General features: G+C 42.5%; 1 protein-coding gene across 6 annotated transcripts in view; it reads left to right on the forward strand.

Annotated features, from left to right (window-relative positions):
• Nucleotides 1–9,423: 9,423 nt before the first annotated feature.
• Nucleotides 9,424–12,788, forward strand: part of OSBPL6 (oxysterol binding protein like 6) — a 186,360-nt gene continuing 182,995 nt past the window's right edge. For 2 of the 6 annotated variants that reach the window (XM_032479772.1, XM_032479773.1), the window contains exon 1: nucleotides 9,424–9,556. The gene's annotated coding sequence lies outside the window, so the exon portion shown is untranslated. The remainder of the gene's footprint in view (nucleotides 9,557–12,788) is intronic. The other 4 variants (XM_032479774.1, XM_032479775.1, XM_032479776.1 and 1 more) reach the window with 2 other exon arrangements.

Raw genomic sequence — 12,788 nt, forward strand, 5'->3', positions numbered from 1 at the left:
CTTTTTCTTTCTTTCTTTCTTTCTTTCTTTTTCTTTCTTTCTTTCTTTCTTTTTCTTTCTTTCTTTCTTCCTTCCTTTCTTTCTTCCTTTCTTTCTTTCTTTCTTTCTTTCTTTCTTTCTTTCTTTCTTTCTTTCTTTCTTTCTTTCTTTCTTTCTTTCTCTCTTTCTTTCTTTCATACTTCTTATTGCTTTTATATGATTTCCAGTGAGAGAAGAGAAAAACAACAACTTCACACTGACATCTTACATGTATTTTGAAGGGAAAAACATCAAGACTTGATGATTGATTACATATGACAAGTAAGGTTTCTGACTTGAGCAATTAGGTAGAATATGATATCATTCACCAAGATAGGAAACACTATAGGTTTGGTAGAACAAAAATCAATGAGTTCAGTCTTATACATATTAAGCTTGAAATACCTGTGAAACATTAAATGGAGATGTTTAGTAGGAAATTGGAAAACAGTGTCTACAATTCAGAGAATAGGTTTGGACTGGAGGGAATACCTAGAGAAAAGCATCCAGGGCCCTGGATGAAAGCTTAGAGAACCCCAACATTTAGAAATTGGTAGAAGGGGAACTGTGAAGAAATTGAGAGAGGTGAGTCAGAGATATAGAAGGAAAATCATGAGTGTGTGGTTGCCCAGAAATCAAGAGGGAAGATTGAATGTTTCAAGGAAGAAGTAGTGAACTTGTCAAGTGCATCTAAAAGGTCCTGTAACATGTTGATAGAAAGGTGTGCAATGGACTTCACCACATGGAGGTCATAAGAACAACCTATGATACTTCATCAGAGCAGTTCTGGTGGACTGCAGGGCTGAAGCCAGATTGACGAGTCCTGTGGAGTGAAGAGGAATTGAGAAGACGAAGAAATTTTGCCATGAAAGGGAACAGAGAAGTGTACAGTAGCTGGAGAGACTATGATAATCGCAAGGGAGGATTTTCAGAATGCACAACATCAGAACTTGTCTGTATATTGTTGGAAATGACCCCAGGGAACGGGAGTAGTTGGCAACTCAGGTGAAGGAGGTGATAATTCAAGGAGCAAAGTCCTTGAGGTGGCTAGAGCAGCTGGGATCCAGAACACATGTTGGGTCTTTGGCTCTAAGAGGGGGAACCTTACTTGTAGATGGGTGAAAATGGAAAGCGTGAAGCTCCTGTTTGATGGTATGTATTTCCTTAACTAAGATTGCAAGATTGTCAGCTGAGAGTTTTGAAGTAGCGTGAGGTAGCAGATTTGAGGATGGAAAAGAAAGCATGAAAGTATTTTTGAGAGGCAAAAAAAAGAAGGCTACCTGGAAGGTGGTATGATGGCTGTGTTGTAGAAAGAGCACTTTTAAGTACTAAGATTCCAAAGGTCGAGTGAAGCCAATGTGTCATTTTCTCTTTCAATGTTCAGCTGCTCAGAGGCAGGGCAAGAGAATGTGGGGTAGTTAGGTTCTTACAGGGCTGCAGTTTAGCCCATCAGAGAAAGCAGTACAGGAATCGAAGATACGTTATTGGAGAATTATAGTGGTGAACCCTGAAATTGAAACTGGACAGAAAGGGACACGAAAAGCAGAAGGACACTAGTGGATAGTAAGAAAATGGTGGGGTGGATGGAATCAGTAGCTCGCATGGTGTTGGCTTTGTTGTCAAGGCTTCCTTCCTGCGTTTAGGCACATTTTTTTTTTCTTCTCTTAATCAAACTCTGCTTAGCTTCCTTTGGCACCTAGACTGAAATAGACTGAAGTTTGTATTTCACTTCACCATAGGACTAAAATAGTTTTGCTACCTATGTTTGAGGGTGGAGGACTGAAGTCATATGAACATTCAAATTATGTTATGAAACATGCTAAATCATGGGATGAGGGTGGGGGAGGCTTCAAAATTAATTGTGTACGTGTATGTCTGTGTATAATTCTTGTTTTCATTATTTAAGAAAAGAAAAAATGTACTCCCCCACTTCTTACACTGAATCAAGTTCTGGGTCCTTCATCAAAAGGGGTCTACTTCTGGAGAAGATTTGTGCCTGACCGTCATCCTGCAGCAACAGGTTTATCAAATACACAGGAGCTAAATGGTTAACAGCAACCAAAATATGACTGGTGATAGCCAGTCCTCAAAAGAATCAATTTCCCAGACAGAAACCTTTAGGAGGATGAATGAATTAACCAAATCATATATATCTGAACTATACAACATAGGGAATATTATATTTAAAGGTAATGTAAATTAAAATAAAATAATTAGAGCCAGGTAGTATTAGATGGGGATCTATCTACCTTCTAAGATTTCTTTATATTTTCTATTTGCTTTATTCACACCTTTAGTTTTCATTAAAAAACAATCTTCATCTGATTTTTTTTTTACAATCCTAGAATGCTCTCTGATATCACATATCATTTTTCACTACATACAATTTTACTGTGTAATTAAGCAAAATCATATGTAGCTAACTATAAAAGACATGTACTGGTGTTCTCCTATTGATTTAGAAGTCTTTCTCACTAAAGAACTGGCCAGATCTCTTTGTCAGATGTGGCTATTAAGACAATAACATCTCTTTTGGTCTAGTCTCAAGCTCTTTTCCCGATTCTGCAAATCCTCTCTTCTCTGTTCCACCTAAATTAATCTACATTGGGGCTCCACTTCATACATTAGGATATTTATTCTTACTCTCCGTTTATGCACCTTAAAATTCACATTAAGCATAGATTTTTTTTGCCATCCATTGATTGTTAAATAGGTGGTGCTTCCTTCCAAAATGTTCCAAAATGTCCTAAAACTTGTTACATAGGAAACAAAAAAGCTTTCTTTTCTAACTGTGAGGCCTGCAATTTTTAATCTTACTCCTGAAAGTTTCATGTTCTACTCAAGACTTTGAACACAAGAAAATTGTTTTAAATTCTGTTCTTTTTCAGTGGTAAGAATATCTTCTGGCTCACCATTGTCCTATAGAACTTGCTGTGATGATGGAGATGTTCAATTCTGCATGTCCAGTAGAGCAGCCACAAGCCACATGTGGCCATTAAGCATTAAAATGTGGCTGGTGCAACTGTGGAACCCAATTTTCAATTGTATTTAATTTTAATTACTATTGATGAAAATTTAAATAGCTACACGTGACTAGTGGCTATTGTATTGATAAGTGCAGTGCTAAATTGTATTTCATTTTAGAAGGCAATCCTGATTGGTCAGAAAAGAGAGGGTTATTACACTTTCTTCATAATTATATTAAATGTCTTCCCTGGCTGCAGCAATTCAGAGAATCTCCCTTTCTGCTATTTTAAGCCAGTGCTCATTTGGGCTACACTACCATTATGCTGATGCCTACACATTGTTCTGTAGTCAGTATAACCTCTTGGGGTCTGATAACGGATGAATTCATTGCCCTGTTATTGGGGAAGGCAGAAACATCTCTTCTGAGTTCTTCAGCTTTGAAGAGAGCAGAACACTGAAGTTTATTTATTTATAAATCAACAAAACCCTCACAATTAGTTTTTCAAGAGACATTTCTTTCCAACTGAAAACAGGCCTCTGTGAGGGGATCCAAAGCAATCTTTAGTATGCATCTGGGTATGTGATGCTTGTCTACAGGACAGAAAAATTGGATGATTAAATTATTCCGGGGGAGCTGGGAAGGTGAGATGGTAGGCAGAGGACACCTGGCCAAGAGAGAGGCAGGAAGCCCTTGGGGAAAGTTACCTGGAAAAGTACAACCTGTGATGTAAATGTAATGTAAATTAACTCAGAACCTGGAACCTTATCTTAGAATGGAGGCCATATTTAAGTTATTTGTATTTTTGTCTAGTTATTTTCATTTACTTTGCTCTTACTGTTTAGTGAAGATATTTTGGAAATGTCAGTGGTTGTCAGCTCTGCTAAATGGAACCAAAGAAAAGAACCGTGTTCAGGCTAGAATTCTGGGGAGTCGGGTGTGGATAGGTCAGGGGAATCTGAATGAGAACACCAAAGAGTGTCTCAGTGAGACACAAAAGCAGATGAACAGAAAAATTAGTGGAGTCGTTCATAAGAGTATTGATTGAGAAGGAAGTCTTATTTGAAATTCGTCCCTGGGCTATGAAGCAGCAGGATAGAAAGCACAGAGTGGGTTCCATTTTGCTGATTTTATTCCACAATTTGGAGGGGATACTTCACTTTTAATTTTTCTGCTCCTAAGGGGTTTGTACGCCTAAATAGTCTACTTTTCCACGTGGACTCATTCTGTGTTTGAGTGTACACGTTTGTGTGTGTTTTACAAAAGTCCAGAGAATGGAGATATTATCACTTGTAACAGTCACTCTCAGGCATTGGGATCTTTGCCAGTGATCAGCATTCTCCAATATCTGGATGCAGCAGGGCCCCATGATTCCTCCCACAACCTTACCAACAAGTGAATAGTACAATGAAAATAAGTCTTAATCATAACTCATGCAGATTCTCATCAGTAAGTACAATCCAATCTACCAAAAAGTCCAGCTGGCTCTACCTTTAAAGTGCATGTTAAGTTCAGCCATTTTCTTACCTTCTGGCCTGAGCCGGCTTTATCACTCACCTGAACAATGGCATAGCCTCCTCCCTGCTTCTACCCTCACCCTTCTAGAGCTGTTCTTGACACAGCAGCCAGAGTAGCTCTTTTAAAACAAGTAAAATCATTTCACTCCACTGCAGAGATCTGTAATCAGTGCCCATCTCACTCAGAATAAAACCAAAGTCCTCACAATGGCCTGCAGGCCCTACCTGGTCTTACCCCCCATTACCTCTCTCTCCTTACACTCCTTTCCATGCTTATTCTGTTCCAGGCAGTCTGGCCTCTTTGCCAGGCATGCTCACTCCCTAGGTTTTGCAGTGACCAGTCTCTCTGACTGAAATGGGAACCTCCCATTCCAGTACCTCTGCTTTGCTAACTTCCTCATCCCCTTCTCAGTGAGGCCCAGAATGACCACTTAACTAATATTGCAACTTGACTACTCACCTCCATCTGTCTTAGTGAGGTCAGCTTTTAAAATTTTCCATATAATTTATGACTTTCTAATACACTGTGTAACTTACTTTATCTGTTAGGTCTACTGTTAATTGTCTGCCTCCCCCTGCTGGAATGTAAACTCTATGAAGGCAGGCTTTATGTTTTGCTCACTCGTATCTCAAGCACCTAGAATAATGCCTAACACATAGCAGACACTCAAATATTTATTGGGTTAAATGAATGAAGCAAGTACCGTCTTGCAAAAACCACTCCTGCCCCTACAACCCATAACCTCAACAGAATCCCAATTCTCAAGGCTTGTAGGCTCCCTGATAAGCACTCTGAATGAAAGGGTCACTCTGAAGTGGAGATAACTATTCTATGGGCTAGATTAGCAAGTCATCTGAGCAGATCATGACAGTGTCGGGAATGAAGGATATGACATTAAATGGAGTTTGATATTACATAAGTTACAGGTGTACAATAGAGTGACTCATAGTTTTTAAAGGTTATGCTCCATTTGTTTCTCCAATACTCTGTCTTCCACACAGGAGTTCTTGATGGCAATATTCTTGGTAAGAAAAGTTTCAACAATATGTGTGATTTTTATAGAGCATTGTAGAAATTGGGGTGGGGGGAATGTATGCACATGTTCAAAAGCAGCATCACATCTGACAAACAAACAAGCTGCAGGTAAGTGTAGATCAAGGCCCCTCACCCTAGAAGCACTAGGTAACATTGCATCTTTCCTGCAAGAACTCATTGTTTCAAAGACTTTTGCCTTTTGATTTTCTCACTGTGTTCATTTGACATTATAAAAATGTTAAATTTGTAAAAAAGCAAAAATAAACAAGCAAAAAAATCCCCTACTCTGTAAAGAGTAAATGACAAAGAGAATGCTCATCTTTTTGCTCAACTTTATAACAAAATGAGAAACTCGGATAGGATGCTTCCATAGCTGGGGGAAGAAACTAGTCACAATTTTCTGACTGAGATTTGACTTATTGTTTTTCATTCAAGGAACCAAAAATGACATCTTAACAAAGGTAAAATAAGCCATTGTTCATTTTGATAATATGGAATGATTCATCAAAGTAGGTTAATTTAGTAATAATGAAAATATTTTCAAGGCTGAACACTCAATGAACAAATACTAAGCAAATTATGTCTATATCTGTTACTTGAATAGGACACAGGACAGGACCTCTTCAGCTTCTCTTGGCCTCACGTTTGTCCAGGTCTCTGAGCTGCTTGTCCTGCCTCCACTGCCCCTCAAGTGACTGACCCGGTGCAGGCCTCCTGGAGCAGATTAGCCACAAGTTTAAGCCCCTGGCCAACGGGGTTCAATCAAGGAAGCAGAACCACTCAGCGTGTGTTAAACAAGGGATTTATTAAAGAAATTTAGACTTCCACATTTGTGGGGGGAGCTGGGGAAGTAAGAGTCTGAGAAGGAGCTGATGAAAGATCAGAGACCAGCCCTGACACAGGCAAAGGAGTCTGAGCTTGCGAGGAAACCAGAAGTTGGGCACATCCAGCTGCTGTAGTGGGACCAAATAGAAGGCTGGGGTAGAAGTCTTCAGAAGGGGATGGGCTCTTTGTGACTACCACCTCTGTGAGCCTCCATGATGTCTGTTAGCCTGACAGTGGTCACAGTTATTCTGCCAAGGAGAACATAGGGAAGAGAAGAGTGAGAACAAACAAGAACTCTTGTATCCAGATACTTGTCTCTTGCCGCATCTAACCAGTGACAGTTTCAGAGTTTAATGGCTACTGTTTCACTTTCGTTAAAAGGACACTCAAATCTCAGGCAACTTCAGTTTTGTCCATCCAGACAAATACAGATTTGTAAGCTGATAGAAAAGGAGATTCTGGGAAACATAGTTTCCAGCATAACCAAGTTGCCTATAGAACAATCCTGCAGAAGTATCTTACGATGGCTGCAGAGCATGGGGTTTGTTTCTCTTTGCCAAAAAAAATCAGATGACTCAAACTGGAAGCTGGGAGAGCTAATTACCACTAGGGGAAATTTTGACCAATGAGATATAGGAGATGGGAGTCAGCTTCAGATAAATTTCTTCTTTGGTCCTTGCTTTAATAGACTGTTTCTGGGTATGTTTTCTGAGAGCCTGTCCATAGACACGTCACATGGCCAAGCAACTGGCTGTGTCTTCCCAGATTCATGAGGCATAGACCAGGTTGGTGACATATCACCAAGTATTTGCTGCCCATTCTTCCCTGTCACATGTCTCTTTTCATCACTCTGGATGCGCTGGGATTGCATCTTTCAGTGAAGCATTGGCATTTCAGCCTCCCTAAGAAATCCCAGCTAAAATCGTATGCATAGAAAAATTACAATGAAAATGAAGTGTGAGAGTTGTATGAAAAGAACTGATGGTGGGGGCTAGGATTCTTGTAAGGCTCAGTTGATTTCCATATGATGAAATTATAGCATTACTAGTGATAGTTTAAGAATATCAGTATCTTCCTTCACTGAAAAAATCCATAAACAAATCTTTCTGAGACAAATTAAAGCACTGGCTTAGGAAGCAGAGATCCTTTTAGCCAACATATGACTTGTAATCTAAACTCTGAGCAGGAAGACACTTAATAAAAACATTGCTTTCTGGCAACTTCTGAGCAATAACCCTGCCATTGCTAAAAAAGTAGTGAAAAGCCTGTTATTCATATTTACATATGTATGCCAGGCTTAGTTTTCAAAATATTGTGATACAGAGAGTGGAGAAACTACCTTGACATGCAGTGTCAGATCACTTTATTCCACCCATTTCTCCAAATGGATGGATGAAGTGCCATCACATCTTGTTTGATCATTTATCAGTGAGACAGGTAGGAGACTTTCCCCCTGATGTTTAAAGCCTATTTTTAAAATGATAAAACACACAGAGATACTATGCAATAGAGTAAAAGCATGCTAGCAGTCTTAAGATTAAAACATGAGGTTTCAGTTGTGATAGCTCCTTTCCCCTCCCCAATAGTTTATGGTTCTCTGCTATTAGAAATTCAGTGAAAATTTTTGATAAGCAGCTGTTTGGGTTAAAGACTCTGTGTGTGCTCTCTTATCCCCTTGTATTTTCTCTTACGTGGAGTTTGGCTTTTTTTTTTTTTTTTTTTTTTTTTTTTTTTTTTGCAGAGAGAGTAGTTTTAGTAGAGTTTCTGTAGATGGAGCCCAGGTGGAAGGAGTGGAAAGGTGGTGATGGTAAAGTGAAGGTCAGCACCCCAGTCTTTCCTTTGAAGAGACTTTCTTTACTGGGAAGGAGTTAATATGAAACTGTAATGTGTCGCAGGGTCTATTGTTTTATGACATGACTATATGAGAACATTGCTAGGCTGTAAGAAACGAATCCAAAAGGTGAGGTTGGAGATTCAAGAGAAATGGTGTGTGAGAATGAGGGCAAACAAATTGACTGTGTTTCATAGCAAATCAGGATTTTATCAGCACAGAAAACAGAGAAATGCCATCACAGTTGCCTTGGTGGGTAGCAGTATCTTCAATTTTGGAAGGCACCGCTCCCCCCATCCCCCATTCACCCATCTGGACCCCAAGGGAGCCCCCAAAGCACTGTTTCTGTAGTAGTTCCTGTTACAATCCTTGTTTTGTGGACTTTTTTTCTCATGAAGATGGTGATGACAAATATTTTGAGATACTCCTGACATTTCCTCAGTCATCCATTTACAGAGGAAACGTCTGTGCAGAATTACCCCATCCTTCCCAGCAAATTTGCCTTTAGATTAATCTTCCCTCGGGCATCGGTTGGTGGGGCGGAGGGGAATGGATTGTAGCGAGGTGTTTCTCTGGGCCTGGGAAGTTTCTGCTCCGGAGTGTCAGGGACGGTGGGGGAGCAGGCACACACAGTTTCGTTTGTTTAATGACTAGCCTGAATGCTGGCCTGAGACAGGGGCTGGGCAGCGCCTCTGGGAAGGTCTCCGGGCTGCGGTTCCCTTCTCAATCCGCTCTCCCTCGGTGCTCGGATAGGATGCGCTCCAGGCCTAGAGCGCGGGGACCATTTGGAGTCACCCCCTGCGAATCAGGGCTGGCTCACCTCCGCTGGCTGCAGCTAGGGCGGGCGGGCTCACTTCTACGGCTCTCAGGCCCGGGGATGCCCGGTCAAGGGCTCTATGGCTGTGATCTCTGGACAACCCCTGTAGGCGTTTCCACCGGGGCCGGGTCGGAGGTGAGCCCAGGCAGTGAGACCCCGCGCGTCGGAGGCTTGGCGTGCCCAACTCGCGGGTCTCCCCGCTGCGCCGGAAGGTGCCAGGTAGGGTGAGCGCGCAGCGGGAGCGCCCGCTGCCCGCGGCTCCACTCCAGCCGGGCCGGCTAGCGGGAGCCGGGGGGCGGGGAGCCCGGAGCGCCGCCCCGCCAGCGCGCCCCGCCCGTGGGAGAGGAGGGGCTGCGGCGAGGCGGACCACTGGAGGCGCAGCACCGCCGCCACCGCCGCTGTCCGTGCAGGAGACCGCGGCTCCACGCAGGCGGCGCCCGTGCCTCCGCTCCCCGGCCGGCCCGCGCGCCCGCCTGTCCGCCGGGGCTGTCTCCCGCCTCCCGCTGCTGCCGCCGCACGAGCCGCGACAACGCTGCTTGTCTTGCAGGTAGGTGTCCTGGCTGCGGAGGGGACCATTGGAGCGGGACTATAGTGCCCGCACCACGGCCCGGGGGTATTGTGAGCGGCCGGAGGGCCCAGGACCTTGAGGGATCCGCGGCCGAGCTACCGGGCTTTGGGTCCCTGAGGCATCGCAGCCCTCCGGGGGCTCCACTAGCCGAAGAGCCGGGGACGGTGGTGCCAGTCCCGCCCCGCGGCCGAGGTGGGAGGGGGCGTCTGGGTCACGGTCCCAGTTCGCCGCTCTCCCATCCCCCTCGTCGTGGGGAATTCCTGCTGCCGGCTCTCGCGCCTGCATCCCCCCTCACCGCCCCCTCGCCCCGGCTCCCCCAGGCTGCTGGGATGGAAGCTGGGGCAGGGAGAGGGACTGATGTAATTGTCGGCGGAGAACCGAACCCGCGCGCCCGCGCCCGCTCCAGCTAACGCCTACGCCGCACCTTTCGGGGAAGCCGGGGAGCTGAGAAGAGCGGCTGGGGAAGTTGTGCATTGGGTTTTATTGTGCGCGTGCACTGCGGACTGCCCTCACGGGGCACCCCTGCCCACCCGCTGCTGGCTCCCCTGCAGCCTTCTCTGCAGCCTTCGTCCACACCCCCGGCCAGGGCCGAGCCCGCCTTCCCTGGTTCAGACTGGGACAGGGTTTGCATTGCAGTCAAGACGTGCTTCCCCTGCATCGAGCCGGGAACTGCTCGAAAATCGTGTGGCCGGGGATGCTGGGGGAGGAGGGGATGGGAGACCTGAGGAGGAAGCCGGGGAGAAGTAATGACACCAGCACATTTTTTTCAAGCCACTGATGTATATAGACGCATCTGTATGACACCTATTAAGCTGTTTTTGAAAGTTATGACCAGATACTGATTTTGTGGCATATCTGTGATATACCTGAACGGTAGCTTAAACATAGAGAACTAAAGCTGGGGAAAGCATTACATAATGGACATGAAGCAAATGACATGAAACTAAGTGAAACCCACTGGGTTGCCGAATTCTTTCTTTCTCCCGGGTGCAACGTCCTATATGCTTTTTCTCTATAAGAATTTACGTTTTTAAATCGCTGGACTAGTTTTAGCCAATTGTGATTTTTTTTTTCCAAAATGACAAAATAATTTTTCTTGACCATCTTGTCTTAAATTTAAAAATTGCATGCTAATGGATAGTTGTATATCACAGAGCTGATTCATACTTGTGGTCTTTTTCCAAAGGTAAACGTTTTAAATATTCTGTCTTAATATCATTAACTTTATTTTCCTCTTGGTTGTATTTTTCCCCCTGCCTCCTCCCCCTTTGTTTTTTGGAAGCATTTCTACAATTTAAGGTCTGGGGGCTCACAGTGTTGATACTCCTATCCAATGCTACAGCATTGCAGATACAAAGACTAATAATAAATGAAACAGAAGACCTCACAGTAACTCAGAGTGAGCAGAGTTCCCAAGGTCGAAGGAAGGCTGCAGTGTAACTGGGCTATTATCATCTACAGAAAATATGCATAGCCCTCTTTGGCTTAGAGGGCCCCAGTTGGTGGAATATTATTCCTACTATTTCTTTTAGCCCTGAATGTCATGTGCTTCCCCCTAAAAATAATTTTTTTCTCAAAGTAGAAACAAAATATTCTGAAATTATAATCTTTGCATTTTTTTAGAAAGCCTAAAAATCCTGGTCTTGCTCATATTTTCAGTTTTGATGTTGATAACTCAATTATCCATTCAGTGGATGGGTTTCTTCCCAGATATCTCAGTTTTAAGTTATGATGCTTTATCAGATGTCTTTTGGTTATGGTATAATGTGATTGTGCTGGACTTTTACAAGATTGCTTAATATAAGTTTTCTTGTCCTTAGATTGCCTGTACCTTATATTAGTTAACTTTATTCCAAGAGGAAAAGTAAAGTCCTTCTAGGATGAATTGTTTGTTGTTGAAGATCTGTAGCATCACTGCAGAAATAGAATTAGGTTAATGCATAAGTAGATAAAAGTTTTATGTGACTTATTCATGAAATTGTTGGACTAAGGAGATTTAAATTTTATTAAAATGCCTTGGCTAAGTAACATTCAGTAATCATTCAATGGATAATTACTTACTGAGCACCGGTCTGTTGAAGACAATGGTCTAGGCATGTGGGAAATACAAATAAGAATGAAAAGATGTCCCTGCCCTCAGGAGTTTGTGGTCTCATTTGGAAGGATAAGGCATGAATTCTCAAAAGAGGGACTTTTTTTTTTTTAACTGCAAAGGCTAAGTAATAATTATTAGTTTGTTTTTAGTTTGTTTTTAATTTTGAAAAAAGGTCTCATACTAACTGTTAGTGTCTGAGCCTTTTTTTTCCCACTCAACATTATGTCACTAAGATTCATAGGCTGTACATAGTTCATTGACTTACATTGCTGTGCAATATTCCATTATGTGTCTGTAACATGATATGTTTCCCTGCTTTCCTACCGATGGCCTTTTTTTTTTTTTAAATGATTGCAAGGAGTACTGCTTTGATCATTCATGTTTCCTGAGGCACATGGGCAAGTGTTTCTCTTGGGTAAATACCAAGGTATAGAATTGTTGATTGTGTAGAATGTGTGTATATTCAACTCATAGATATTGCCAAATTATTTTCCAAAATACAATACCGTTTCTGAAATTGTACTGATTTACACAAGCCAGTGAAACAAGCAAACACAAACCATCAAATACAAACATTTGTGTGTGTGTGTGTGTGTGTGTGTGTTGAATTGCCTTTCCTTGGCATAGTGATTTGGAGAACATCTTGCTGGTAGTTTCAAAAGCAGCCGAATGACAATGTGGCAAATCTTTAATACAAAAAGAAAAAAAGAGAAAAAAAACAGACGTCCCCAGGAAAAAAGCTTGTGCATACCAATAAAATCAGAAATTATCAAAATAGCTCATATGAGAATAAAGGACTCTATAAGCCTCTGTTATTCAGGGAGGATTATCCACATTCCTTGCTTCAGTTACACATTCCTTATATCCCCTAATTAGATATATGTTAAATGATTTGAAATCCAAAGTGTGCTTAGTAGCTTTGATCAAGAAAATGAACTAAAATTAATTTAGGGATAACTGACTTGATGTCCATCTCAGTTACTGAACTTGGTAGTCTGCCCTTTTAGTGTGGTTCTGAGTTTCCATGAGCTTTGAGGCAGTTCTGCATCCATCCACTGGATTGCCAACCCCATGGCTGATCACGTTCATAGAGAGGTGACCAGTGTCTGTGGTTCT

Source organism: Camelus ferus, chromosome 5 (genome assembly GCF_009834535.1).
Source record: "Camelus ferus isolate YT-003-E chromosome 5, BCGSAC_Cfer_1.0, whole genome shotgun sequence".
Lineage (NCBI taxonomy): Eukaryota > Metazoa > Chordata > Mammalia > Artiodactyla > Camelidae > Camelus > Camelus ferus.